This window comes from Malus domestica, chromosome 09 (genome assembly GCF_042453785.1).
Source record: "Malus domestica chromosome 09, GDT2T_hap1".
Lineage (NCBI taxonomy): Eukaryota > Viridiplantae > Streptophyta > Magnoliopsida > Rosales > Rosaceae > Malus > Malus domestica.
In genome coordinates, this window is record NC_091669.1 from 14,499,280 (window position 1) to 14,505,617 (window position 6,338).

Genomic DNA, 6,338 nt, shown 5'->3' on the forward strand with positions numbered 1-6,338 from the left:
GCGCAATCTATGTGCTAATAACGCCGCCACTACGTACCAAAATGGGTCTTCAGAGAAAAATGGGAATATATGTCGTTTATGATTCCCGCACACCCTTGACAGGAGATCTTTTACTACACATTTTACGGATTGTCACTTTAATGAGAGAGTCTTCTCGTCGTTAGGGGGATATAAGATCACTAACGTTCCTGTAGAATGCTGCGAATTGTCGTGGATTACTCTCACTATGTCTCATTTAGATTCCCGCACTACTCAATCTGAAACTGAAATGCGACGCATTCTAGATCTTCAGAGCATTGTTCAAAGCATGCCGGATGCTTTTATTGATCTAGCAAAGGTGATGAGATCACATATACTCACTACAAATGCACCTGCAAGGATGGACGTACCGATTATACGGTGTAACACCGCCGTGGAAGGTCGAACAGTCTCCGAGGGTGGGGCGGCCGTACCTCCCACAAGGTAAGCTACAATGGCGGCTAGCCAATCACCTGCTCTTACCCTGAAGCATGGCAGGCTTCCTGGTTCAAAGGATTCACAACCCTGGAAGAAGAAAACAACACAAAGTAGTGAACCTAGTTTGAATCCGACCATTGCTTACTCATCTGTTCCAGCGCATAAGGTTATTCTAGATTACAATGATGTTTTAGATAAGACATATCGACCTACCAAGAATCGTGAGATTTATGTCCATTACGCAGTTTTGGATGATATTTAGAATCAAAATGGGATGATAGTCGATGATGCATTCGCATATATCGTTACTTCCGAAATTATGCTTAGCGATGACATTGAACCATGCTCTGTTGACGAATGTCAATGTAGAACGGATTGGTCAAATTGGAAACAAGCAATCCAGGTCGAACTCGATTCGTTCATGAAACGTAAAGTGTTTGGGCTTGTAGCTCCTACTTCACCACATGTGAAGCCAGTGGGCTACAAATGGGTTTTCGTGAGGAAGCGTAATGAGAAGAATTCCCCCGTAATGGACGTTATAACATTCCGTAGTGCAATGCTTCTCTCAACTTCCTGGGATTGATTACAAGGAGACTTATTCCCCTGTAATGAACGTTATAACGTTCCGTTACCTTATCAGTTTGATAGTTTTTCGAAAAACTGAATATGCAGCTTATGGACATGGTAATTGCTTATCTTTATAGGGATCTAGATATGGAAATGTACATGAAAGTTCCAGAGGGACTTCTATTGACTGGTTAAAATAGTTGTAGACCACGGAACACTTTCTCAATTAGGTTGAGGAGGTCACTCTATGGATTGAAACAATCCGGGCGGATGTGGTATAACCGTTTGAGTGAATATTTGACAAGTCAGGGTTATGTGAACAACGAACTATGCCCATACGTGTTCATTAAGAAGTCACATTCCGAATTTGCAATCATTGCAGTTTATGTCGACGACATGAACCTCATTGGAACTCTTGCAGAGCTTGAGGAGATCGAGCATTGTTTGGATTGAATCCTAGTACATCAATCTAACTACATCAAGAAGGCGTTGGGATGTTTTAATGAAGATAAAGTGAAGCCTTTAAGTACTCCTATGGTTGTTCGGATTTTAGATGCTAAATGACATCCCTTTCGTCCGAATGAGGATGAGGAAGAGATTTTGGAGCCTGAAGTTCATACCTAAGTGCAATTGGTGCTTTATTATACTTGGCTCAATGCACTAGACCTGACATCTTCTTTGCTGTTAATATTTTGGCTAGTTATAGCAACGCGCCTACACACAGATACTGGAATGGTGTTAAAGACATTTCCACCACCTCAAGGGTACGACAGATTTGGGCTTGTTCTACACCCACGAATCCTTGAGAGGAGCCGCCGCCCCCCTTCGGTCCTTGGGTTGATTCTCGCCTTGTTGGTTATGTAGATGCTGATTATCTGTCTAACCCACATTGGGCACATTCTCAAACGGGCTATGTCTTTATCGTTAGAGACACCGCTATATCTTGGAGGTTCACCAAGGAAATGCTAGTTGCAACTTCTTCGAACCATGTTGAGATTCTCGCCCTGCATGAAGCTTCGTGAGAGTGTTTTTGGTTAAGAGCAATTATGGAACATATTTGAAGCATTAGTGGTCTTTCTTCCCTCATTGACCTTCCTACGATGATATTTGAAGACAATGCATCATGTATCAAGTAGTTAAAAGAAAGGATACATCAAATGAGACAACACCAAGCACATAATACCGAAGTTCTTTTACTCTCACCAGCAGCAACAACATCAGAACATTGAAGTCAAGCAAATCTGTTCCTAGGACAACTTGGCCGACATCTTCACAAAGTCACTGCCTAAGTCTACTTATCAGAAACTCGTCCAAGGAATCGGTATGCGTAAATTATCTGAATTGAATTGCTTGTAGTCTTATTTGTAAGTTATGTCTAACTCAGGGGGAGTATCCTGAAGCATACTCTCTTGATCTTAATGTACTCATTTTCCAATGATTAGGAGTATTTTTCCCACTAGGTTTTTGCTACGTAACGAGGTTTTAACGAGACACCTATCCTGGGATGATCATACTCCGTTGAGTTCACTACTTTTGTCATGTTTGACGTTTGTTTTAAACATTATGCATACTTTTCACTTTTCTCCTTAGTCTATGAGTTTTCCCCATGCCTTGGGTTTTACCATAGCGAGGTTTTGTGAGTTTTACTATCAATGCATACTTATGTTGTGTTTAAGACGCACGTTCACCCTTTATGTCGACGACTTCATCATCTGTTCTACCTCATCTGCTAAAGATCTGATGCGATATTTTGTTTGAGTATATACATATTCAAGGGGGAATGTTGCAGTCCTATCGGATTAGGAATGTGATTGTGTAAATCCTAGTATATCTAATAGTATCTTGTAGTTACCTATTAGGAGTTGATTACCTATTAAGAGATGTAATCCTAGAAGGGTTGGAATTCTACCCTTCCTACTACTATAAATAAAGGCATAAGGGGGTGATACAACACACACCTCAAAATTAAATCTCTCTTTTCTCTCTTGTTGCCGCCGGCCCCCACTCCCTCTCTGTCCTTATATAGTTCAATCAAATAGGCCTACAATAAATAGTAATTTTTACAAAAGTATTTTTCGAATTCATAGTTCCGTAAAACCTCCATCGTAACTCCGATTCGATTCCGCTTGCGCCTACACATTTGTATAGTTGAGTACATTGACAATACAATAAAACAATAGTTCATAAGCGTCACAAAATGACAGTCAACGAAAGTTAACAATCTCGCCTCTAAGGGAATTTTCATCAATTCAATCTTTTAAAATTATCAAAATCATAAGATTAGAGACGGGTTGTTACAATCCCTCTCATGAGTAATAAGATTCTAAGAATATTGACGCAACCAGATATATCAAGTAAAATCAAACGATAATTCTTCACTAGAAAACAATTAACAAATCCTACAAGTCACTAGCTAGGAAGAAAGAGAGAAAACTCATGATCCTTGAATAATAAGAAAGAGTACAAATTTAAAGCCAAGATGACCTATTTGTAATGTTCTTAACCCTAGAAACCTTAGTTATCTAAATGGGAAGGGAAATAAACAAACAAACACAATATTAAAACATCCTAAAATATTAAAATCCGAATTAAATATAGTAAACGACTTATGTCATTCATATTCCGTATGAACTCATTGTTCCATCTTGTATATCTCGTCGTTCTCTTCAAATCCGTACTTTACGAGCTCAAAACAAACATACCAAACCATAGTTGTGTCAATCCTCACATCACGAAAAGTCCAAAACATCCACTTTCGAGATATAGCATCAACAAATAACCTATACCACGTGAACTACCAATTCTCCAATCAATTTTTTAATTGCTCTCTGCTTTTTATTTTATTTTTATGTGATAACCTAATTTTTGTCCTACATCAAATCTTGTGAATTATAATAAGCTAAGTCATAAGACTCATAACTCAGAAGTGAGTCTCCAAAGAGTAAGACTACATGTGCTTAAGGAAATCATAAAAGATTTTGAGTCATGTGCTTCAGAAGAAAACATATTAATTGATTAATGAAGATTTGGAGGATATGGTGTGGGCACAATATATTCGTCAGATCGAACACTGCTCATCAATTTAATTGAATGGGGAACTGAAACAGGGGAATATGCTGTCTAATAACTGCTTAGTACTAATTAGCAGACATAATATGAGATTAAGAGATCATGTAGCAAACCAAGAGATCTGCATGATCAATTTTCTCATTGAAGTGCACAATATCACAATAACTTAACACACCTCGTTCTTTATAAATCATAGGCTTAGTATGGCTCACCATCAGCATTATTGATATTGTTTTTAACTTAATCATCTATTACTAGGTGTGGAGTTTTATTATCTAAAAAAAATAAAAATGATAAATTAGATTCTCATATTTAACTTTCAAAATCTTTGTCAATGTATTAGTGCTAATATTGCCCAATTATCTTACTATCATTCAATATTAGATGTGACTAGAGAAACTGCAATGTAGAGTCTAAATCCGGCGAAATGCAAAACAAAAATTGCAATGCAACTCACACATAGGGATTAATTCACAAACGCGACTTCAAGTTTTATTAGCACAATTGTAAATTTGCCACTCTAATTAAGTAAAAGAGTCATGAGCTTCATAACAAACTATTTTTATGCTTTCTAGACTATATGTTGTCTATTCTATGTAACTTAACTGTTGAATATAATTTAGGGAAAGTTGGGAGTGCCAAATGAGATTTTTGAAGTGCTAATAACAATTCTCATAATTTATACCTAGCTCTAATTAATTAAGGTTGAACTTGACAAATGCAGAGCAAGGATCGAACATTAGCACTGAGATGACACAATTATTTAAAACTCAGACTTAATTGTATATCAGAGTGACAAGTACTGCACCATTTCTAGTATCCACTAGGTCCTTGCCTTTGTATATCCGAGTGGCAAATATGCAGCAGAGATTAAGTATGAGATGAATAGGTAAGAGATATTACTCTCTTTACGCCTTGAACGAGTTGTAGAACATTGATTTCGGATTTTTATCTTCCAATTAAATGGGTGTAAAGATAAATTTATATTGAAGTGGGTTTGTGAGGGTAGTTCAGTTAGTAAATTCACTAATTATGATTCTTATTCAATATTTACCAAGTAAGAGGGACATATAGAGTTGGTATACAACTGGATTAGCTCCGCCTAACCCAGCCATATTAAAAAGAGAACAAGATTGAGACATAACAAGTGGTTTAGAATACTGCCCCTTTTGCCTTGTCCCTTGTTATGGCGCCCCTTGTATACCATATTGGACCACAAATAAACAACTAATGTACCCGATCAAACTTTATTTTGGTTTTTTTGTTTGCTTCCTTTCTCCCCGTGTACTAGCTCAATTATATTGTACCTATTTTTTGGCCACTCAATCACTGGACATTGTAATCGAAACACTTACAGTTTAAATTACATGTCATTAATCTTCTAATAAGCGCCATTTGAACTAGGGAACTTTTATGAAAAACTTCTGGTATTGTTCACTTTAACGAAAAACTACATTTTTACCCTAAAAAGTAAATCCTTGTACTATTCACTTTACCCTTTATTTTGTCCTTATCGTTAAAACTCAAAGTTTTCCAGCCATTTTTGTTAGTTTTCCTTTTGAACTATGGTGAAAAATATCGACATGCGTAATCGTAAATTGAACTTTGAAGTGAAATTGAATGATTAATCGTAGATATATAATGTTTTTTTTAATGGTGATTTTAAAGACTATCCATTGTAGCGTTTGAATGAGCGTGGAATGGAGGATGAGTATATATAATATATAGCAAACCTTAGTATTTTATAATTTTATATCCAAATTAATATGGAATCTAATAGTGGATTAAGGGAAAGAAGGTTGGTACAACAAGTTGAACTGTTGGACAATTTCATCAAGGTCCATACGAGAGCGCTCATCAGAGGCTTCTTTACAGTTCATGATTCCATGCATGAATGACATCTTGCGCGCGGAGGTTTGTTGGTACAAAAAGCTGGTAGTATAACGCATGCAAGAATATATGTCAAGACAAAAGTAGGTATTAGTGGTCAGGAAAAAACGATGAAATAGAAAAGATGCCTTGCCATCTCTTCTTGTTTTTATCCTTTCTTTTCCGGAAACACAAACACCCACGGTTTGAAAAATAGCAGGCTGCTTACCAACAAACAGCTTAAATTGTTGTTGTTGATAATTATTAAATATCATGAACAAGAACAACAACCAACAACGTTAACCTAGCCAGCAACCAATATATCTTGTTACATGATTACCCTCGTAATCTTAAAGCTTAATCAAAATAATATACGC